Source organism: Argiope bruennichi, chromosome 1, assembly GCF_947563725.1.
Source record: "Argiope bruennichi chromosome 1, qqArgBrue1.1, whole genome shotgun sequence".
Taxonomy (NCBI): Eukaryota; Metazoa; Arthropoda; class Arachnida; order Araneae; family Araneidae; genus Argiope; species Argiope bruennichi.
The window spans coordinates 124,998,371-125,024,377 of record NC_079151.1 but is presented as its reverse complement, the minus strand read 5'-3'; the positions used below and the strand labels follow the sequence as shown (position 1 = coordinate 125,024,377).

Genomic DNA, 26,007 nt, shown 5'->3' with positions numbered 1-26,007 from the left:
ACCCCAAGTTTCTTTTTTCTCAAAGGGAAAAATAAATAAATAATATATTCCCCCCTTCCTCCAAATCTTATATACCTGAAATATTTTTAATGACAACCTGGAGAAATAAAAAAAAAAAATCAATTTCGTGAGTCGCAGGTAAACCGAGAGAAAATCTATTAAAACCAAAAAATCCTACATCCCTCCCTTTCAGAAGAGAGCCGGTTCGCCCTGCGGCTCAGAATGGAACGGTCCGCTGCGTGACGTCACTCCCATCGCAGCCAACTGAACGGCGATGCCGAGGAACCGCTGAGTGTGTCTTCACGGTTAGCATTGCAAACAGCAGCAGACGATACGGGAAAACAATCACTGGTAATCTTCACCAGAAATTAAGTGCAAGTCTCTCCCCTCCAATTAAATCGAGGATTTTCACATAGGAGAGGATTAAGCCAACGGTCGACCCTCGATCGATGATTGACAGGTAAACACCGCCATTCAATCAATTAAATGATTTTTTTATTAAATATATTTTGTCTTTAAATAATACTGTGGTCAAAATATTTTTTACCTGAAAATATGTATTAAATTGAAATCCGTAAGATTTTTGTATTTAAATGACGATATATTGTAAATTCAGAATTTTGTAAAGAAGAATTCGTTCCATTCTTCGGCCGTCCCTCTTACTATGGCATTCCGTCTAGTGTGGTACTTACGTGAATGAAATATCGACGAACGAGTTTTCGTTGGGTGTAAATTCTGCCTCTGAATGGTTGGGGGTTGGGGGAGGGGGAGAACTATTTACCTGTTTTTAAATGCCAGGTGTTCGGAGCGTCAAGTATTTTTCTATGAAAACATCTGTAAATTTATAAATTGTTGTATTTTTAGCAATATTTGTTTTTGTTTTATTCTATTTAATTTACATAATTTCCTAGTCAATAATTGAAACATTGCTTCTTATTTTTATATATAAAATGAAAATAGTTGTATTACGAGTAGAAAATCCGTTTTGCTCCTTGTAAGGAAAATGCCGGTTTGAAGCGGTGAATGATTCTCTCGCGTTACGTGAGCAAAAACATGTTCGAATCTCAGCATAAATCATTGCTCGGTTAATGTTATTTTGAAGGGCTATCGTTCTGTGGTATTCAAGACTCTTACATTTCAGTTTCCTATGGAAATTTTAAAAACACATATACGAAAGTTAAATTATGTTGATAATTTTATGACATAAAATTATTATATTGCAAAGTTACATTGTTTGAAAAGTTCTACTTTTTTATTTAATATTCCATTTTAAATAATATTTTCTTACAGATTTTAGAATTGTGTCGTCATTGTTAATTTTTATAACTATGCAAAAAGAATTGTGATCTTTAAAATGTTTTAATGTATAAAATATTATTATTATATACTGCGCGTGAATTTTTACTTTTTTTATGTGTAATTATAGCATAGCACGTTTGTATTTGTATAATATAATGAACGTACAGAATGGTAATTTCGAAATAAAATGATTCGATATTAAAAAAATTTAAAAAGAACGTCAAAAAAATCTATTTTAAGGATTTAGAGGATTTATTTTAAAAATTTATATTTCACATTTTTTTCTGCTTTATAGTAAATTTTTTTTTAAATATTATGAAATTTAATTTTTTTAGTGCAATATAACCACAATTACAACATTCTAAATTACTTTCATTCAATTCGCATTATTCGAAATTCCATTTATTCGGAAACCATATATTGCAGAATATGATTCAAAGACATATTGAGATTGTTTTCTTTTTTTTTTTTTTTTCTTTTTTTTTTTTAGTTCTAGTGCTTTATTTCAACAGCTTTAGTGCTTTTATTAGCTTTAGTGCAAGCAATAGCACTTTTTGTAATTTTTCACTCCTAATTATAAAAATATTTCTGATCAACTGTTGTGTTATAATTTTTTTAGTATAAGAATGCAATGGTACAATTGGAAATCCTTAATTATATCCAACGCATCGTTATCTGACATTGAAGTTATTACAGACGAAAGAGATGTTGCTTTAATATGAAGCCTCTAAATTAGGAAGTCACATTGCTATATATTGCTATATATCTTATGAATAAAGAGAATAAATTTTAATACCTAGATGGCGACGTCATTAATGTTGAAAAAAGCTTATTTCCTTAAAATAATGTTTACTTTTCCCTTCTATTTATTTTTGAGATAAATACAAGATGTTATCTTTCAGTTGCGTAACAAATTCTTAAAAGGAAAAGTAATTGAAGGTTATCCGGATTTCTCTTATCTTTTTAAGATGTGATATTTTAAAATAATTTTCAGTCATATTAACATTTTCAATGTGAAAATTTACTGTCATTCGTTTCAAACAATTCAAAAATTTCTCATTCGTAATCGTACCTGGATAAATGAAATATTTTAAATACATGATTTCATTATCTGTGACAAAATATATTTCCTTTAAAAATGATATATTTTCAATAGATACAAATCAATTTCCTTTTATGATACTAATTCATCCTCTCTCTTTTTTTATTAGATATTTTATTTATCAGAAGAAAGAAATTGATATTTTATAATTGAAATGATATTCTGTTTTCTAATATTATATGTATTAATATTTCTTCTATCAGAGTTACAAAATTAAGTAAATTAGATGCGCTAATGTTGTTAAGAAGGTTTTGTCGTAATTTTTTTAAACAGATTCAAATGATCATATCTAACCAAAGTAATAAATGGATATAATTTTTATGGTTGTTTTTTTTGTTTTGTTCCCATTTCAGAAATCCTGAAATAAGATACATTGTTTAAATCGAAAAAAAAAAAAAGGATAAAATATTTAAAAACAAATAAAGTACGAGTCGGTAATTTTGTATCGAAAACAGGCTTTCCTGTTCCATCCCCAATCATCTGCAGTAAAATAGAATAAACATTCTCTTTTTATTAAGAAGATCAAAAACTAATGGCACGAATGTGGCAGCTCATACGGCGAATTGCGATTAATATTACTGTTGCCATGTAATGAAATACGAGCATTTATTATCTCTGTTATGCTAATATTCATCTGTCGAAATACATAATTAAGAATCAAGATAATCATAGATATGTTACTATCCAAGTTATTTTGTTACATTTAAAGCCAGAGTATAGTCAGCATATTTTGTTACTTGAAGAAGATACATAATTATTTAGAAATCTTTCTAGTTTGATAATATATAGATTTTAAATATTTTAAAATACATAATATGAAAATTACCGGATTCAAAAATCATTTAAAACGCTGCACAATGCAAACTATTTGACCTAGAGCTATCAAAGATGGCCCTATTTACTTTTTAAGCAATAAATCTTATTAATAAGACTTTTCAAAATTTTAATTTCATTTTATTTCAAAATTAATTAAATGGCAAATTTCTTTCTCACTAACTTCGGACCAGATTATCGCATGAAAACCGTTCATACTCCATTTAAAATTTCAGAAAATTAAATTTTCACCAATAGCAGCTTTATTATCCAACAGTTCTTTCCTCGAAATTTTATAAAATGTGTACAAATATTCCATTTATATATTTTATAAAAATACTTTTCATTATTTGAATTATTGAATTTATACTTATCTACACTGTGACAATATTCAAAACATTTTTTTGTGTGTATGCAATTTATTGTTGCTATAATTAAGAGTTTAATTTTCTTAGGAATTGTATAAAAAACGACGATTCAAAAAATACTATGATGCTATTTTAGACTAGTTAGTTTCAGTTAGAAACTTTTCTTTTACCACCATTCCAAATACGCGATTTGCTGCACGTCACCTTTACCAAGGAATTGAAGAATATCTTGTGCTTTAAAAATGTGCTTATAAATTTATCGTATTAGTAAGAAATAGAAAATCAACTTCAGCATGAATTTAATTTTAATTTCTATTACTAATTGGAATACCGAAGACTTTTAGAACATTGAATTGGAATACCCTAATATTGAATACTTTTTAGAACCTCTTCAGCCTGTAGGTGAATGCCCATCAGTTCGAAAAAAAATCAGAACCGCTGCGATTTGCAGATGGTTATCGATTCAAACCTGCTTCCAGGGCAAGGTTTGTTTGTAGAGAATACCTATTCTACTGACCTTGCTTTTACCCCTATTCGTGTGTTGTCCATCACCTGGACTCGGGTAACTCGAGCAGCGAACGTCCAATGCCATCTGCGTTTTATGTGTATGTAGAACAGTTTGTCAGAATCTGTTTAACATACCCATTTTAAATCGATGCAGTGTTCAGTTTTCTTTTTTAACCGGCGTCATCGTTCCACGGAAATTATGGTGAATACTTATCTGTATTCTAAGATCCGAGGAATCTCTTTCTGGGTTTGTTTTATAATCCTTTTTTTTTTTTTTTTTTTTTTTTTTGCTTGCTTTCCTACCAGTTTATACCCGCATTGCGTTCTTATAGTTAAATTCACGCTATTATATTTTAAATAAAATATATTATGAACTATGTTTTTATAGAAAGATAAAGGAAAAGTGTTAGGAAATTAGGACCCAAAATAACACAAGAAATAGATATAAATTTTTTTTTCACTTGTTTTAGTTCAGAAATGTATGAATTTAATCTTTGATGTCTTCGTACTTTATTTTGAAATATAAAGGAATTTTTAGATGAATAATCTGAGAATAGTAATTGAAATTTTAATCATTATTGATAATTCTTGAAATGTTTACTGTTGTCTAGATATTTTTTACAGAACTCTCTATTCTTAGTATTTTTGAACTGATTTCAAGAGAAATACAGAGTTAACATAGATAATTACATTAGTTGTTATAGATAATTAATGTAATTGCTGTAATGTAACAACTACATAACTAATATAATTGTTGTTGTAATTAATGTAATGTTGGATCTAATGTAGATAATTACATTACATGTTGCAGATAATTAATGTAATTGTTGTAATGTAACAACTACATAACTAATATAATTGTTGTTTTAATTAATGTAAAGTGGGATCTAATGTAGATAACTACATTAGATCTGGAGCAGAGTAATTTAATATGCCTTTACTTCATAAACAAGCAATATTGCAATACCGTTGCGTTGAATCTGAAATCTGGGAAAAGAATGTTATAGAAATATTTTTAATTAACTCATATCAATATATTTTGTCATATTTCAAGAACATTGAATTGTATATTTTCTAATTTAAAAATAGCAGCAGTAACTATTTTGTTTTGAATTTACAAAATGATTATCGATATTACTTAAGGGTTCTTATGAATGCAGTTTATTTTGACACTTGCAGTAATAGTCTGCGTTCTAACCGAATTTCAGCTTGCTTTTAAAAACTCTTTCAATGAAAATCTGCTTTATAGTTTAAACATCACGAGTTCTAAAAATTGAAATAAAGAATACTAATCATAGATACACTTAGAACAGGAAGTTCATGCACTTTTACATTCATTCAAAGTTCGAAAGAAAAAAACAACTTAATTTTTCTGTTTGGAGAGATTAATTAGTCTGCTTGAATTTGATTTCATTAAGCCAGAGATGCAATACGAGATGCCATTTCAAGGTGAAAATTTTTTAAAGAACGTATTAAAAAAGGAAAAATCTTCTTGAGAATAAATAGTGGATTCATTATATTCATTTAAATCCAATTTCGAAATAAAATCAGTGTTTATTTATTTCATTCTGCTTGGATTACGAATTTTTGACATCCGTCATTTTATATCGAAGGAACAACAATTCCAGAAACTTCTCTGTGTCAACATCTAGTCCAAAAATCGGGCCGCACTCCAAGGTTTCCCCTTTTAAGATGATTTATGCCGAAATACTCTTCATTTGCACGAGGGCAAAAATTGTGCTTTTCACTTTATATTCCAAACAAAAGCAACAGTCCGCATTTTCTAGTTCAAAAGCGCCATTTTCAATCTAGAAATCCAGCGTAATTTTTCCGGAAACCTTTTCGGGAGGGGGGGGGGGGTCTCTCGCTGTTGAATTATCCAAATCACTTTTCCGATAGTTTATCTTAGTTTGAGAATGACGAGGAGAGGGGAGGGGGTGGTTCGAATCGATAGCGCTGTGTCTGGAGGGAAGAATATGAAAACGGATGAAGCGTAGTTTTGTGTAAAGCGGTTTTGGCAACTTTCTCTCTTTCGTCTGCTGACTTCCGTTACGCACTCGTAAATTCCTTTCTAGCCGCTTATGATCCTTTCTTTCTTGCTCTCTTCTTTTCTTTTATTAATTTGTGGATGGAATTATTGACCCTTGTTAGTATCTGTCTAGACTCGGCGGGCGATGACCCGTGAGTCAAGCTGAAAAGTGCGAGTCATTTCGACAATGGGACTTCCTCCCTGTAAAGTGGCCCTTATTTCACACTTTTACAATGACCAAAACTGTAATATTCAACCTTTTACAATGATTTATATCCTTCTTCTAAATCAAGTGGTGGATTTCTTGTTAAGCAGCTGCCTAAGCTGACAGAGTTCTACAATCAAGTCGATTAAATGGTATTTCTGTAATTGCCAAATAAAACTTGTAAAAATACAAACTCTTTGGAAGATAAAATTAGAATAATATTAGCATTATCAAATAGAATTGGTCAGGTTCCTGTATATTTCAGAATTCTAATTATTAAAATATTTATAAAATCAAACACCTGCCTCATTAATACTGGATGCAAACATGAATGCTAGATAGTTTTGAGTCATAAAGATAAATAAAAAATAAAAACATTTTCTCAAAGTTGGTAAAAAAATATTAGCCTAAAATAAGTCACTAATATATTAACCCTTTACACTCGGAAAAGTAATCCAATACATGATTATTCACCTAATACAAGGGCTTATTCATTGTTCCGAAAAATAAATGTATATATATTTGTTTTACGTTGAATTTCCCTGAAAAATAAATCGACATCTTTTTACCATTCTGTTAGGATATTTAAAAATCAATATTGAAAAATAAATAAAACGTCATGATGATGCTCAGTCTTTAAAAGTGAATGAGAGGCACCATCTGAGAGCAAAGGGTTAATTAAGTACGGTGAAAAGTGACACTTATTTGGCCATTTTATTGAAAGAACCTCATAATGTGCACTCCCTAGGGTAGTTAGACACATAAATCCACCAATGTCTAAAACCTCAATTTTTTAAAGGATTCAAATCTCTAATCTAAAATATAATTTAATTCTGGATTAAATCTAAAATATTATTTAATTATGTTATTAAATCTAAATAATAACATAATATGTATTTTTTTAGATTTTATTGATTGCTTCAGCACTGGTGCATTCTGTTTGTATCGAAGTTGCATAGGGAAATTTATAGAAAGAATGCCAGCTAAAATGTTTGTTTATTTAAACATTTTAATGTTTTGTTGATATTTAAAAAATTGATTGTTCATTAATTTCTATTTGATTTTCCAGACCCTCTCCCCTTTTTGATGTATTTATCATTATATTTTTGAAGATGTAATTAAATTAATAAACACAATATATTTTATACATTTTCTATTAATAATTTTTCTAATTATAGAATAATAACATTCATATAATAAAATGCATTTAATATCGTTTCAATGCGTGCATGTGTAAATCCTATAACTAAAACAATGTTATAAAATGTACTTCAATTTATTTTGAAAAATTCATTAAAAATAAGAAGGAAAAAAACATTTGCATGACTAAAAAGTTAATTTTTTTAAAAAAAAGTTTAAAGTTGTGTAAAATTAGTTTTCGTGTAATATTATGTCACGGGGTTATTGAGAAGAAATGTTTGCATTTCGATTAATCTTTTATTAAAAACTTAATTAAAATTTTTGAAGAATGATTAATGTCTGGTGGCGTCTTTTGAGCAAGGCAACTTCCTAGACTACCCACTACAGACGGTTGGAAAACCCCAGAACTAAACCAAAGAACCCGGCTTACAATAAACCGAATTTTATTACGACTTTGTTATAAGCACAGTCAAACCTAACCTAACCAGTTATATAAGACAGTTAACGGTGCTGCTGTTATGACGATTTAAATATTTCATTCGTTTTTCATGTAGATATATATACGCATTAATTAAAATTCGAATGCGGGATACCCACTTGTCAGGCAAGTCTATTGTGAATGGAATGAAAAATACGAGTTGACTCGTGACAGTGTGTAAAAACTGCGTCTCCCGGTGACTTTGCGTTTCAGGCAGCTAATATGTGGTTTGGGATGAGTGAGTTAAAGTATGATGGGAATTTCTAAAACCTGTTGCATTAAAACCACATGTTAAGAATGGTTAGGGACGCAACAACCGGTTGCCGACTTGCAAACGATTTATTTAATCCCCTTTTGTTGCTGATTTATGCCGTTATAATAAAAGCAGGTTTCTTTTCCCTTGTACTTACATAATGCCATTAATATTCCAAACACGGTGTCGTATAATCTTACTGAAATAAGAATACTTCTTCTAAAAAAAATCTCAGGTAACAGTTTAACTGTTGTCTAGTTCATGGGATTTACTTATCTACATTGTTATCTATTATTTCAAGATAACTGCTTTAGTATCTGAAAAGAAATGTGATATAAATTATGATATATTTTTTTATATTGGTTGGCCATTTGTTGTGAGCCAGTTTCAGGTTTGTCCAATCTGCACCGAAGTATCTTTCTCTTTTATTCATACTTTTAGGAGCTTGTAGAGTTGGCGAGTTAAGTTGTTTTAATTGGCGCCACGATTTGCGCGGATTGCAATAATGATACATATTTTGCAATTTTAGACATTAAATTACCTATTAAATATTTAATATATGGATGCAAAACTAAAAGCAGTTGCTGTAGATAGTTGACCATTGATTCCAGTGCACTTCAGTGGCCAATTCTGTAAAGAAAAATAATAATAATAATAATAATAAATTATTTTATTATATGGGGATAGTAGTAGGCCAGATCTACATCCCTATTGTAAAGATACCTAAATAAAGTTTATTGTCGTTATTTAATACGTTGTTACCGCTTAAATCACCTGTTTCACATCTATTTTCTAATTAGATACCCCCCCCCCCTTTTCTATTGCTGTTAAGAAAAGGCAAAAAAAATCACCTAATTAGATAAAGAGTCCGAATTACAGGCTAGAAACGTGGCGATGAACTTGTTTAAAAACACTTGGGATTAATCCTTCTTGTAGATTGGCGCTGTTACATCAGTGTTTTTTTTATTGGGGAGAGGTATTATTATCTTGGTTTTATTTTCCATTTCAAATTGTACTTAATTGATTTCTTTTTCAGTGGTCTAGTGCGTTCTTAACTTCGGAGTCGAATAACTCTAGATTAGCCCTCTGATTGAGTAATTTTAAAAATCACTATTAAGATGCGTTGTTTGCAAATAAGTTCAAATATTTTTCAAGCAAAGTGAACTGGTACTAAAATGTTACACGATAAATAATATGATATAATAAAATTCTGTAATCATAAAAATAAACACTCTAAACTGCGAAAAACACGGGATACAATAGAAAATGGACTGATTGCCAACCCGCGGAAATCGCGGGATACTCAGCTGGAAGTTAGAAGCAGAAGCTGCTACACACGGACTTCCCATTGGTGCGGTGCGGAAATTTAAAGAACAATGCCAGTTCGGAGGTCATCATCGTCATCCGACCGTGATTTAAAATTTCCGAGATTCGTCATAAAATAGGCCTAGTGTTGTTTCATAATAGGACATTAATGTCACTAAAGTTTGAAGCATTTATTACTATAATATATGCATATATTTATATATTATATTTTTATTTTTACTATGTATATTACAGACAATGATTTAGAACAACTGAATTTCATTTCTTCAATATTTCTCTCTGAACATGCAAAAATCAATAAAAAATCTCAAAAATTACTACAGTTTTTATTGTAGTATAAGCATATTCAGTTATTTAGAATTTTGAAATACCGTTTTACCGATATTTCGATAAACCCATTTAAGTCTAGTCATAACCGACTATTGAAATAACACTTAAAAAAACAGAAATACAATGTAACGCATATGGCACAAAAATAAACAATCTAAGCAATTTTTTCAGTAAAATCGTTTGCTGTTATACTGAAGATTTAATTATCAATACGATTTTTAAACTAGATTTGTTTTATTTGTATTCTTTAAAACACTGTCTATATTTCATATATTCAAAAACAATAATATAATATTATATGTTATATAAATTAGTAACTATTCTAGTTTGATAAAATCTTATTAGTAATCTGTATAGTTACGTCGATCGACCTGCTTAAAATTTTCCACCTTAAAATATAAAAAATCGGACAATATCTTCAACTCATCGCATTTCAACATGAAATCATGAACCACCTAATTTTATGATTGTGATTTTCTGTTTTTGAAAGATGACGCCTTTATTCCACGTGACCCAATGAACTTCCACTTTCCATTTACGATTTGGAAATCGCATAGTAACCGGCTTTATTTTTTTGTTATTTCCATTTCTTGTTCACTTTCACAACTTCTGGCGTACGAATTGTGTCTTCTCGCATCAAATTTGCTACTTTGGAAGCCTGAGAAAGTGATAAAGCTGCTGCCTTTTCTTTATTGTTTTTTTCTTTAGTGTCAAACTTTTCCTTAAAAGTCTGTTACCCCGAATTGCTTATTGAGGACACTGATTCATCGTTACTTGCTGATGATTAACGAGATTTTTATGTTCTGAAAAGTTGGCGGGGCGTTTTAAAAATATTCATTGAATAAATAGAAATAATTTAAATGACATTTATGGATAAAAGTATTGACATAATTTCAAAAGTTTCATGAAGTTATTTATTTGTTTATGAAACCATGGTTTGGGGATTTATGCCATAAAAATGAAAGAAATTTTATATCATAGATTTAGTACTTGAAATTGGGAGGGGGATGCATTTCAGAATGTGTGCTTATTTAATGCAAACATTTTACATGCTATGAAATATTTATTAGATAATAAAATGATCTTAGATTTGGCCATTTTAGATTTGAGTATAATGACACCTGAATTTCAAATATGGATAAGAATGGTGGTTGGTTCTCGTCACCCGGATGGATACAAAAATAATTGGTGTGGGGTCGACTACCCCCTACCGATGACGGGACGTGCTTCCCACTGGAAAGGTTGTGCCTTAGCCGGTGATGGCCTTTAAGACTCGGCCTTAATTCTTGCTAATGCTGTCGTGTCGCACCGTTCATTCAAATTTATCCGTGTGCCTTTAAGAATGATATATAGAAAAAGAAGTAGTTATCGAATATTATTTTGTCCTATGGAAGTATTTCAATATGTTAGCTAATCAAATATTATATTTTATCATGGTAGTTATGGAAATTTAATGGCCAATATTTTTTAGAACAATACAATAATTTAAAGGTATATTTTTCTATATAATTAAAAAAATTAGTTCAACATTATACAAATTTTCAAACTCATTCATTTGAAAAAGTCGCAACTATAAAAGTGTGTTGTATTAATTAACTATTCGATACATCAAACTTCACCGCGTTTTAGATGTACTAAATCCATACACGATCACAGTATTTAGAATTTCTAACAATGCATTTCATGTTTCTATCATAAAATTGATTGCATTATTAACCATAGTCATCCCTTAAATTTACCAAAGATATTTGAAGAATCAGATTTATAAAGATAGTTAGTGATAGATGTAAGCTCGTTTTAATCATCAAGTATTAACTCACTGCAGTTGGTAAGTTTACCTCGAGTACCATTTTGAAGCTCTTGATTTCAAAAATATCAATCAGTCCCAGATTAATTGTATTAAAAAAAAAAAACCCAGCGGAAATTGTCTTTCTCAAACTTTCTTGTGTACGAAACTCTCGTATCTGGTAGATACTTACCATTTTAGATGTTCAAATGTTTTATAATTTTTTTTTTCTGGCTGTTTTCTTTTTGTAGTTATGTTAACCCTTTCTAGGGCCGTGGGAAGTATGCTTCCCAGCAAATTTATCAATCTTTGTATGAAATTATGTAGGTTGGTATAAGTTTCGACACATTTTTTTAGTAAGTCAGAAACTTAGATGCTTCAGTTCTTTATCTCAGACAAAATGATGCATCTTTGTTATTTAATTATTAATTAACCAAATTAATTAATTAATCAAACTAAATTTATTTAATAAGCTAAATGAATCCCTTTTCTTATTCTAATTTCAAGCCTAAAATTATTTTAACATTATATGACTAGAAAAAAATGGCCCTTTAAAGGGCTAATTTAATTTTGGACAGCCGGACAAACAGAATGAATTTCGTTCAGAATTTGATGGAAATCTAGAAATTTGGCTTTAAGACTGATTCGTTTGCCATTAATTTACTAAATTCCATCCTTCTAGCTCATCCTATCTAGTTTTTGCGTTGTTCACAAATAGACAGACGGACAGAAATAATTTCAAACATCTGCTTTTTGAACTCGGTGACGTCTGATATTTATCGAATTTCAATTCATATTTTCTCTCTATATATAATACTTCATAAACGAGAAAGTAAGATAATGTACATTATATATTTTCTATCTTCGAATGCTAAAATGAGACATTATCGATGAATTATGCATCTAATTACTTTTCTGAATATAAAAGTTAAAAATAAATTGGGAGTGCTGCCTCGTATAGAATCATTCATTCATACTAAATTTTAGGGGTGCCAGCTCAGGTATCGTCCTCGTCATCTGACCGCGGTTCAAAATGACGAGGTCCGTCCCAAAATAGCCCTAGTGTTGTTTCAAACGGGACGTTAATATAACTAAACTAAACTTGTCTTTATTCAATTATATATAGATTTTCTTATAATGTTACAGAAACTGAAAATTGTATGTCAATTGAATTTTTGCATTATTCTTTCAAACACGCTTTTTTTAAATTTTAAATTATGTAATACCATCAATAAAATTGCACACAGCTTATGAATATTTTTTTAAAATTCAACTTTACTCTGAATGCAAAACAAGAGTGCTTTTACATAATCATTTTTTTATAACCATGGAAATCTATTTTAAAAAAGTATAAAATTTATCCAGCGTAATCTATAAATTTACCTCCTTTCTAAGAATTATAAATGGATAAATCGAATTTCGCCATCATGTCAGAATTATGCAACTGCATATCCTCTTTCAATATCCCTTCTTTTTAATATATCACGCATTTAAGCAATGCCATTTTCCATTCAACTTTGAGATGTACGATGCTGCCATATCCGGATGGATTTCAAAGAAACTTTTCGAAAAAAAAATGAGCTAAATCTACTTATGTGTAGCTTCTGTTTTATGTTTTAGCTAGAAAAGTGCATATAGAAGTTTGGGCTTATCTGCTTAAGAATTTTCTGAAAGTTTTAGATCTGAAAGGGAAAAACTAGTACTACTACTTTAACATTTGATTTCTAAGACTGGCTACTTTGTTTACGTCTATAGTTTTTCTTTTAAACCCCAGTCTAGATAGGCTTTTACGTCGCTACTTTTGATGAGGATTTAATCCTTCTATATTTTGGTACTAGATGCCTTTTGCGATCATTTGGTTTGCACAAATATTGATAATCTTTAATTCTTTTAAACGTTAGTTGTAAAGTTTCTTTCAACTTCAAACTTTCTAACGTTTTTAAACATCAAAATGTGATAAACGTAAAACTGTTCTTTTAATATATGTATATTTTTTTATTTATTGAGTGCATTATCTTCTTTATGAAATACCCTTGATATCGTAGTGTTATTAAAAGCATAGCTATTCAGTTTTTCTAACTGCGAACTTTCACGGTATTATAACTTCACTTTCTTATTTTTCTTATAAACTGCGCCGATCATAAACAATCTTTTTTTCTTTGATTTTCAAAAGTCGAAAAGAATTTTATGTTTAGAATTATTTAGATTATTAGAATTTTATGTAAAAGAAAAAAAGTATTAAAAAAAAGTAAATTTTAATGTTCAAATGAAGTCTGTTAAAAATTTTGCAAAAAATGGGGGGAGACCCTTAAAAGATTGCCAGCAAAATTAAATTGATATCATTAAAAAGACGATTTTTTTTAAATTTGAAAATGGTACTCTGATGTATTCTGATGATGACTAGGTGTGTGCCAAAAGTGGCGTTACACCGGTAGAAAGCTCATAATTAAAAATTAAAAATAAATTTTAAAAAATAGAATTTAAATAGCTATCAAAGGAATAGCTATTCAAAAAAATCTTTATATGCTTGTGCTCTAAATGCTAAAGAAGGAAAAAAAAAAAAAAAACCGGAACAAAGAAAAAAGAGCAGGCTTAAAGAGAAAAGGCGCAGAAGGCCTAAATGGTACAAGCAAAATGAAATGAATAAAATGTTATAAAAAGTCATTTTTGTGCAGCTATGTTTACTGAAGTTATTGCTGTAAAACACTAAAATCCCGCATAATTTTAATAAAATAAAATTTCAAAAAAAAAAAATGCACAGCAACTAAACCGGCATAATTTTTTTAAAAAAAAATTTTTTTCGATTTTAAAACAATGTAAGAATTATTTTTGTACAATAATATTTTCGGAATTTATTGCCTATAAACGATTTATTTAGAATTTTAATTGCAGTAAAACATCAAAATTTCTCTTAATTAATTTTTAATAAAAAAAATTTTAATAAAAAATTTTCCCAAAAAATTACACAGTTAAGCTAACATTATTTAAGAGGGTGTTTTTTGTTTTTTTAATTTTAAAGAATTATTATTATGCAATTATATATTTTGGAATTTTTGTGTTCAAACGATTTATTTAGAATTTCAATTGTATGAAAACTACCCCCCCCCCGAAAAAAAAAAGCTCCGAGCTGCATATTCCCGTTCAGCTAAGTATACCTATGCCAAATTTGGTAGCTAATAGCAGTTTGCCCTGTAGACCGCCAGCACACGTAGGCGCAGTCTCCTTTATTATTAGTAGAGACAGTTATGTACTTTAGATCATCAGACCACAACAAGTTTCTGTCTCCCATTTCTGCAAAAAAAAAGAAAAAAAAATTTATACTTTTTATATAATGCATTCTAACTATCAAAGGAGATGTTTGAAAAAGACAAGATATCCTGAATTTATGACCCTTGAGGTAGATTAGTTCTCCATATAAAAAAATCTCTCAATATCTCCAGAGAGCCTTCCAACAGCGTTACCCTTAAAAAGGCAAAAAGGACTGCTTAGAATAAGCTCATAATTTAAAACACGCATCCATCCTAGAGCTGCATCCTTTTTTCCCTCAAGAGATCCAACTCCAGTTCGTTTATCTTATTCTCCTCATTTGTCTTTTTCCATATTTTTTTCCACTCATTATTGCCACGACTGTTGCTTCCAAAACTCCCGCACCGGAAGCTGCAAGCATTGCACTAGAGTGTTAGGCCTTCCGAAGATCAAGTTCTTGTGTTCTTTTTTCCCCCTTCGAGTGTGTGTTCATTTGTTCTTTTTGGGCGTCTGGTAGCAGCGACCGGGAGTTGGCGTCATTTTCTTTTCTGCCCACGCCAGGACATCTCATCCGTTTCTTATAGGGCGATGTTTTGAATACTGCTGAGAGCTTTTTCCTCTTTCAGGGTCGTTAGTCACATCACTGCTCAGTTTATTTTGGGGGTGAATGGCGGGCTTATTTTGTTTGTTTGCCACTGTCCGTTCCGTCATCATTCAAATTGGATGCGGTTGCCTGGTGGGATGCATTAATTACGAATATAAAAGACTGGTAACTTTTTTTTTTGAATTTTTATGTAATCTTCCACAGTGTTGTTTTTATTTGCGTGATATCTGTTTTGCTTTTAATGGAAGGATAAGAGAAATTTATGGTTTATTGTCGTATTGTAAGAGGATGTAGATACATAGTCCATTTAAAATTTAGGATCAAATTCGGCTTAGACGGATTGCAATTAGTAAAATGAATCAAGCTTAGATAGAGCCAGATTAGGTATGTTTATCCAGTGCTTTATCATTAGTAGATCATCAATACTTTTAAATAAACAAAATAATAAATAAAATTGTAAATAAAACGTAGATATATCATTTTATGTGAAAGAATTATTTAAAAAAACCCAGCTTTGTTTATAAAACTGATAGAGAATTTTGGTAATTCACAGCAAATATTTCATATTAGTCGCCTTTGGTAACAAGCTAGTTCTTCTGAAATACTGGTCGCATTTAATTTTCATTAAATCTCTTGTGCCGAATTTTATGTGAGTGAATTATATAAAAAGAAACCAGTATTGTTTTTGTTTATAAAACTAATGGCGAGTTTTTGTGATTCTCAACGAAGTTGAGATCACACCAGTTGCCTTTTGACAGCAAGCTAGTTCGACAAGAATCCTGAATTCATGTAATTTTCATTATATCTCTTATGCTGAATTTCGAGGTTTAAACAATAAATTTTAAGGGGCGTTAGAACCGTGTTACTTTGGTAGCCTTGCACCTTTTTTGTTCGTTGTTTAAATGAGCTTTCCTAATAAAGCCAAATCCTGTAAATGCTGCCTAATTAAAAATGTAGCTGTTCAGTTTGTTTTTTAACTTTCTCTAACTGTAACTGTCCTTTCTTATTTATCATGAAACTCAGCTATTAAACAATAATTCTTTCTTACTTTTTTTTTCAATAATCGAAAAAATTCACACGATTTAAAATTTGACGAATTAATGTAACCAGTTTGAGTTTCATCACAACAATAAAGTCTATTAAAAATTAAAAAAGAAACTTTAAAAATTAAAAAAAAATTGCGTAACAAATTAATTGATATAATTAAAAAAATGGATTTTAAGATTTTCAAATGCTGTAAAAGAAATCAGTTTTGTGCGTTGAAATAATTTTAGGAATTATCACACAAAAATGCCAAAATCGTTTTTTAATTAAGAGGCATTTTTTTCAGAAATTTTAGATAGATAATTCCGTTTAACAAAGTAAATGATGTAAAATTTTGTAGATCTAAATCAATCTGAGGGAAGTCAGCCCACAGACACAAACTTTTATTATTATTAATGATAAAACCTACACTGGAAATTCTCATTCGAATAAACAAACTTGATTGTCAGTCAAAACTATATAGGCTTTTAAAACAATCCAAAAACTTCATTTTTTTTTTTCTGACTTACAACTACTTTTCTTATAAAAACGTCAAATAAATATGAGCGCTCCATTTTGTTTCTGTCATTTTCTCACTGTTTGACAGTGAAGCTAGGTGTTTACACTTAGCGGAAGGCGCTATTAAAAAAACTCTTTTCAATGTCAGAGCCTGAAATGTAATGTCTAGAACTAAAAAAAGACCCCATTTCCCGTCTGAGTTCCATTTCTACAGAGACTTAGCAGACTTATTTATAAGACAAGTTTTATTTTTAAGAGTGGATGCTAAATTTTCTTTGACGTCTGTCGTTTCGAAACGGGTATTGATGGCTATCAGTTCAATTAGACCAAAGAGAGTATCGGGTTACTATCTTTAGTGACTTTTGTGTGACGTCTTGCATGTTAAACATTCCTTTGCTTTATCTTATTGATTTTAATCTTTTATTTATTAAGGAGTGCATTGCTTGTTTTACTGAACATTTGAAATGTATTGCGACATATTTAAAATTCATGTTTGAATAAATAAGTGTAAATTTCTATTAGATAGGGGCATGTATTTATTTTATTTATCTATGTCGTTATGAAGTAATTTATTTTTCTTGTAAATTTGTATTAAATGATCTTTTTTTAAAAAAAGTATAAATTTCAATTAAGATAAATGCATTCAAAAAAGGATCACATGCTTGTTTTTCAATTGTGTGTCCCAGTAGATGTAAATTTATATTCCTTGTTAGACTGTAATTTTTTATTGAATGATAAAAATTTACCATCAATTTATGTGTTAAAAGTTTTATTATTTCTTCTTGGTTTAAAAGCGTTTTTGAGTTTAGAATTGAGATAATAAAATCGAATGATTTTTGTAATCTTTATTAGAAAATTCGCCATAATTTAAACTGTTTTACTTTTTGCAACCCATGTTTGACATGACAAACCTTCATTATAAATAAAATTTTGGCATTCTTCATAGATTGTGAGCTCTACCAAAATGGAGAACTGAAAAAGATAATAAAAATTTATTAATTTTTAGAATATTCGAGGCTAATAAATCTTAACTAGAAGACTTGTTTATAAGACGGTTATATTTTTAAGTATGGTTATTAAATTATCTATATTATCCGCTGTTATTAAACCCAAAATGTTGCTAAAATTTCATTCATAAATAAATGTTTTAACATTAAAAAATACATTCGACTTTCTCTGTAAATAAGTAATTCAGCAACTTGCAAGTATAAGAAACAACTGTTTATTAAGTTCATAAATTTGTGCTAGCCTTTTATGTAAATATTGTTAAAAGTATCTGTCCTTTTTTTTTTTTATTCGACCTTTTTTGTTCATTTTGTTGACTAATCTAATAATTCAGTGGATATTTAGGAGTTGGTTGTACATGACATCAAATAACGAAAACATACAATTACATACGAACCCTGCAATTGTATAAAATCATTTTTGAATATGCATTCTTCATGTAATCTTTTGATTTTTGTGTGATTTACAAAGGCAATGATATTTTAGAATGTGTTTAAAATTAAATCGTAACTTTTCAGTTTCAGAATATTCTTGTGTTTAAATTCAGTTTATTATTAGTAGTAAAGTTAGTGTTCGTTTACAAATTAGCATGGCGCATTTTGTCCCCCTGCAATTGGCTGATTGACTTGCAAGTCCGGTTAGCAAATGTTATATTGAAAAATTCAGATTCTGATTTGTTATTTACTATTTTGTTTAAAATTGCTTTTAAAATTAATTTATTAAATTTTAGGCGAGATTTTGAAATCAAATTCTTGTAGGTGAGTAGAAATGGTACATTTTGTTGCTTTAATTTGCCATAATATTTGGTACTAATAAAGTGCTTTTATAAAAATTAAAAATCAATGGGTTTTGTTTTTTTTTTGGCGGGGAGTAAAATTTGAGTAAGGGAAATTGATGAAACTTATATTGTATAAGGGGCCTTACAGGGCTTTATTTAATTTTATTGTTAATCCTACATTATTTGTACTCATTTAAAAGAGTGAATTTTTTATTAAAACCATGAACTGTGTATAAACCGTGGCAAACTTTATTAAGCATGGCAGAATTCAGTTGTACATGTTGATAATTAATATTTTTAAATGAAAGCGACGGAATTTATTTTTTCGTTTCAATTAAATTTTACTTTCATAAACAAAAAAAAACAAAAAAATAGATGAATACATATACTTGTTTTTGCGTTTGATTGAAATTCGGAATTGAACTGGGATATGTTTCGGTTGCTGTATCAAACGTTTATTTTTATTTTTTCGCTCTTAAACCTAATATTGATTTTTTATTAATTCAGAATAATATTAAATATCATAAATTACAGCTGCAATAACTTCTCATTAAAATACGAAAAACAAGGGGGGGGGATTAGAAACGCTGAATTGATTATGTTTTAGAGTATTCTATTCTTAGTTTTCCTTGAATGAAGTATAAAAAGTTATGCAATCATCAAATAATTTGAGATTTTGATAAATCTTATAATGTCCACAAAAAAAAATCACTTTTATTATTATGCTGTCCGATAATTGAGCGAAGGCACAAGCTTGAAAAAATGAAATATTTTATGTGCATATATTTGTCTATATTGTATGCATGTATGTAATATCTCTTAATTTGATTTGGGTCCAAATTGGTTTCTTAATTTTTATCTTAAACTAGCCCTTGTTAATTTAACTCAAAAGTATTTTTATTTTCTGATTTAATTCCTACTTTTTTTTAATTTAATTATTTCTAACGCGCTCTCTAGAAAAATGATGGCTCTTAATATTTTCTTATGTGAAGGGATTAAAATCCCTAATACCCATGCATACCTTTCAAAGATACCCAAGATTCATTTGCCTTAGTCGAAACGTGACGAAGAGATCTCTATCAGAATCTCACAGTAAAATGACTGAAGGGGGGCAAATTTCTCTCTTTAGCGCTTATGTCTCGATGTAGAGTGATGCATAGTCTTTTCCTTTGTACATAATATATCTCCCGTGGAAAATAAATTGAAGTTAATTCCAAAAGTTTTTTCTTTTCGGCCATGCATTTCCAAAAGTGTATATTGTGGTGCAATGAAGATCATTATGATCCGTGCAGTGGAAGCAAGAGGACCCATGTTTTGGGGAACATTTCTTTAATCATCACATTTCACACAAAACCAACACAAAAACGAAAGACAAGACATTAACGTGCGCACCTAACAGAACACCATCTCATCTCATTTTAATAACAATCGCAGTGCACTATGGGATGTGTACCTAATCAGGTATCGCCTTCTATTATCCAAAAAGGAAGATGTAGTAATACAACTGCTACAATATGTCTTTCCATCGAATTCTGGGCAAAATATATCAATTGTCCGTGTGTAGTAATAACTCAAAAGCACAATGCGTTAGATATATGTAAATTACCTTATTGTTTTATCTCTAATTTTATAGATCATATAAAGATCAGGACCATATTCACTCATTAGGTGTCTTTCCGCTTAATGTATGATGACGATAATTCAAAAATCCAACGTGCTGTAAATAAAATATGATTTTCCCATTCAAAATCGGCCTTTCACAGAAAGGTACTACACTTCAGCTTGTTAGCATCAGCATCAGTAAATTAGCAACTCGAGAGGCGGAGAAGAATTGTTGGGTAATTTTGGGTAATTCGGGGCATCAGATGAACGGATGCTTGAATTACGGAGTTCCCTCCTGTTCTTAGAATCGATGCACCTCCTCGTCGTGGTTATTTTCTTTTGAAATGGAATTTGTGGTTTAGCCTAATTACCCAGCCATCTAGATTTGCAATTTTTTTCCCCCGTAACCTAAGAAATAACTTCTCTGAATTCCCCTCCATCTCCCAAAAAATGGGGATTTTTTTTTTAATGTAAGTTTTGTCAATTAAAGGGTTGATGAATTTCAACTCTGTTGAAAACACTAACCATTATTTTATGCAATTTTTAAGTAATGCCCTTTTCTTGTGTGTAATTTCGTTTTGTGCAATCCTAAAACAGTTATTATTTTTTTCCTTCTCTTCCTTTTCCCTTTTCCTTTTCATCTTAGCATGAAATTTTCCCACCTCCCCAGGTAGACCAGCTTTCACTGTCGCCGTCTGGCCAAGCCTAAACGAGCTGATATTTTTATTTACGAGTGTTGATTCGTCACAGGTCCATAAATTATTACTCTCACTCGCATAAAAAGAGCCAAAAGAAACGATTTCCACTGCCCTTGGCATTCTCGAATGTTTGTTGAAACAGTCGCCCGTTGTGTTGACGTCTGCCATCGTTCGTCATAATTGGCTTCACGTGGAGATGGTTACCTGTCGAATGCTTGGAAAAGTTGGGGGTGGAGATGTGAACCTGCAGGAGGTGATGCAGGGTTCTTTTTATCGTCTGTGGATATGTGGGTCTATTTTCTGACTTGCGAACCACTGAGATAAAAAATTACTATCTTTTCTAAAGTTTCGTTTGATTTTTGTAATATTTTAATTTTGTAGTCTTTCTCTTTGGAAGATCTGCTGGATATGTGAATGCTTAGATGATGTTACGTATTTTGAATAATTACTTTTTAATTCAACATTTGTAATCAGCATTTTCATACCTTATATTACCAGGAAGAAATGTAGCATGTTAAAAAGTGGATCACAAACTTTTGGTTACTGGTTTTGTAACAAAAGGATGTTGATTAAAAAAATTAAGTAGCGTTTTGAAGAATATTTTATATAAGTTGGAAAGTAATCTTCGACTAATTATGCGAGAACGCGTCTATCGTATAATTTTCTCTTAAAAGAATGGGATTGATAATTCAGATAAGTACAGTACACTTCCGAGTATCCGATTCGCGACTATCTGACTTCCATACTATCCGGCCTAGTTTTCTTTTATCGTTATTAAATGAGGAAAGCAAGGCATCTGCTAAGTCATCTGTGTATGAAGGACTTTTTCAAAACCTAAAAATTGTAAGTATGGACTCTTATCCTAGGGTTACTTTTTCATATCTGTGTAATCATTTATTATTGGAAAATAAAATCAGTTTGAGTCAATTTTCATAAGGATTAGACATAATACAGGATGTTCATTAATTATTGTCGGGGTTTCCGTACCTCATAACTTTCGAATAAAAAATATTACACAAAAACCGATTACGTATTCGTAAATTACAACTCAAAGAATTATGTATTCGTAAATTACAACTCAAAGAATTATGTATTCGTAAATTACAACTCAAAGAATTATGTATTCGTAAATTACAACTCAAAGAATTATGAATTCGTAAATTACAACTCAAAGAATCGCCTTCAGCTGAATGCCTACAAAGTGCAAATTGTGCAAGCTTTACACTTTAATATCATTAATAAAATTCTTTGAGTTGTAATTTACGAATACGTAATCGGTTTTTGCGTAATATTCTTTATTCGAAAGTTATGAGGTACGGAAACTTCGACAATAATTAATGAACACCCTGTATTTACTTTAATATTTTGTTTGTTTCCTGCATTTAAGTAAAGCATTACAGAATTTATGTTAAAATGTAAACAGTTTGTATCCTTTAACTTAATTTTTCTCTAATAAATTCTTGAAACGTGCAGTGCAGTATATAAATTACCAACACAGTCTTCTATTTTAACTCGACACATTACCGGCAACTGCTTCTATGATTCACCGGCCCGTGGCAGCGTTCCAGTAAGGTAAATGGAGGGCTTAGTCCTCAATAAGAAGTGAGGAAATACGTATTATAAGAGTGAGATTTGGTAAAATTTTGTCTTCTGGTATTGGTGGGCAAAGAAATGAATTCATAGAACTCCGGCCTATCCACTTTTTTGTTATCCGGCCAATCCTTTCGCTACACAAAGCGGCGTTCCTACGACTTGTCCGACTGTAGACGAAGCACGCTTTCTAATGTTTTCCCTCTCTTGCGGTTTTCTGGGGTGCTTTGATGTTTGTCCAGTTTACCGGCAAACAAGTGGGGGGGGGGGGCTCGTCTACAAGCGGACAGGTCGTAGGAACGCCGTTTTAGACCGGATACTCGGGAGTGTACTGCAAATAACTCAATTTTACGTCGTGTATCAAACGCCCTACCGTTGATGTACCTCATCATCTGACCAGGATTTAAAATTACAAGATCCATTCCAGAATAATCCTAACGTTGCTTCAAAAAGCAGTGTTAATTTAAGAAAGCGAAATGAAACTGAACACTAGAATAGCAATCTGTCGATAAATAATCCGTCTTGACATTAATTTGATACTAGAAAGGTCAAAAGTGAAGTCAAAAGATTAGCTGCTGCAATATATTAATTCTTAGTTTTTATCTTTTTAGAAAAATAACAATGGCGGATCTCTGAAATTTAAATATATTTTTGGGAAATATTTCGTTGAAGAAAATATACTTCTTTATGTGTTGTATGATTTCCCTGAACAGCACGAACGGAGTAGATAGTGCCTGTAAATCCATTCCCAAAATAATGTAGCCTAAATCGCTTTTGAGCCCTAAAACTTTCTCAAACTAAAACAAAGGCCTTCATGCAAGCTTCAAAACAAGATGTTAACCTAACTAAACATAATCATTTGATGCGCGTAATTAATTAATCCTCCGTGTCCTTTTTGTTTATTTGTTTTTCAGAAACCTAGCAAAAAAAATTTCCTTTACTTACACTCAACGTGCGATATAAGCGTAACCTTTTTTCCCTCCTTGACCTTCAGTTGTTAATTAAGCATAAAATTGCTCGTAAATTATTTTCCATAAATTAGTGATAAAAAAACTCATTTATATAGAATAATCATAGAACATTTTCTTTCGTTTTTCGAACGTACGGACTCCTGTCTGTCGATAAAGCTATCCGCTTTGGCGTTAATTCGATACTAGAAAGGTCAAAAGGACGGATTGTTGAAATGTTATAAATGCACGTCCTACAGTGATGTCAAAAGATAACAAATTAACATAAAGTTCTCGTCTAACAAGAGTAACTTTATCGTCTTCCGGCGCCCAGTTCGCCTAAGGATATTTTTCGAAGAAACTTATCGATTCTATCTTTTGAATTGAATACGTCATTTAAGAATTGAAACATACTTCATCTCCCTTGTTTAAAACGTTATAATGAAGTAATTTTTTAATGGCCACGCCACACCCCCAAAAAAACAACACGAAAAGTCAACAACTCTTGCTATATAGTTTGTATTACTTATCGCGACTTGAATCTGTTAAATATATTTTTATTTCTCTTGAAACTTTTGATTCTTCGCCTCTAACACGCATGCGTCAGTTTTGTGCATGACGTAAGCTAAATGAAGAGAATTACCAGAAAGAAGTGAATGAATTTTGGCTTTTTGTAACTAAATATTTTTGATTTAATAAGTTTTTGCTTACATAATTACTTGCTTTTTATTTTGGATTCAGACTTACAAGAAGTGTGTTTTTCTATTTCGATATTACATTATTTTCTATTCCATAAAAACTTCATTTTCTCCCTTCGTTTCTAATCAGAAATAGATAATGAAATATTTTTGAGTTATTTTGATATATATATATCAAGTATTGTTAATACACTCTAAATGTAATTTCTTATGGGTATCGATTCAGTTAAAAGTGGAATCATGAAAAAAATTATTAATTATTTTTCTATTACTTTGCTATTTGATCTTCGTGAAAATAACGCTTCTACCAATTATTTTGAAATTTGGATTATGGGATGCCTAGCCTGATATCATAATCGTCATCTGATCGCAGTTCAGGCTATAAGAACGGTATCCAAACAGAACAATTGAATGGAACAATATTAACTTTAAAACAAAACGATTCCCTATCTACATAATACCCAACTGAAAAATTGAAATTATATGTTTTACTATAGCGATTCTTATTTCCTTTTATCCAAATATGGAGATACTAAGCTATTCTCATGAATATCTCACTCAGTGCACTAAGTACACTATAAGTATTGATATTCATAGATTCGAAAATAATTGTTTTTGTATTGCTTTAAAACTCAAAATATTACTTTTTTAATTATATGAATTGCATTTCGTTATAATTTCCCCTTAAATTTAATAATTTTAATTTAATTTGATACACTGAATGTAACAACGTTCATAAATGCTATGATGGAATTCAAACTCATTCATCAAAACATTCAGTCGCTTGTTTTTGCCAGTCATTAATTCTATAGTAGAATTTTCTCTTCCCCTTTTAATTCATAATATATAAATTATAATTTGCAGTAAACTGATTAAAATGAATTCATGTTTTTCATTCATAACAAGTAACAAGACTAAAACCGGCGTCCTAAGTTCCCGGGTTCGAGTCTTGGTTCGAGCATGGTTGTTCTTTCCCATATGTTCTGTGTGTGAGGTGTGTGAAAGGACCCCCCCCCCTGTAAAAAGGGGTTGTGCAAGCGAGTGTGTGTCATCTTCATGCGAGCTAGAAGTCAGATTTCTGCCCTCGATTGCTCAGGGGTCTTTACCCTCAGAAGCTACTGCAGCCTCTTTCCGTTGTAACGCTGACAGATCAGCAGCAGCAGCAAGGCTAAAAATATTTTTTAATGCATTGCATAAATCATTGAATATCTAAAGTCAATTACCTGAGTGGACAAACTGGTCCCCAGAGGCGGCTAATTCAGTTAAATTTGTCATGGCGTGGGACTCAAATCGTCTCACTGTGCCGCATAGGTTCATGAATGGTAGTTAAAAATAGTGGTTCAAAAAATATCCCACCATTCATGTTCACACATTTAAAGGGTGTGACATTTTTAATATGTCTTAACACTCTTTATTTATTTATTATGTAAAAACATACTGTTGTTTGGGTTTGAGGTTTTTGAAGCCACACAATACATGGACAGAAAGTTAGCAATTTTTCGCTTTTAGGTTTATTAGAAAATAATAAAAAAGTTGTCACATTTGGCGAGTTATCGCCATCAAAAATTTAATAGCTTGGCGCGAATGTCCGCCATGTACCCGATTCTCCTATCTAGTCAATAAAGGGCAGGATCATACGAATTTATCGCCCGAAGAAGCAC

The 26,007-nt window shown here is 30.6% G+C and overlaps 1 protein-coding gene across 2 annotated transcripts in view; it reads left to right on the top strand.

Annotated features, from left to right (window-relative positions):
- The first annotated feature begins 287 nt into the window (after nt 1–287).
- LOC129957479 (dystroglycan 1-like) overlaps nt 288–26,007 on the top strand; it is a 179,111-nt gene continuing 153,391 nt past the window's right edge. The window contains exon 1 of one of the 2 annotated variants that reach the window (XM_056069841.1): nt 288–460. The gene's annotated coding sequence lies outside the window, so the exon portion shown is untranslated. Of the gene's footprint in view, nt 461–15,505; nt 15,652–26,007 lie in introns of those variants that run through there. The other variant, XM_056069923.1, reaches the window with a different exon arrangement.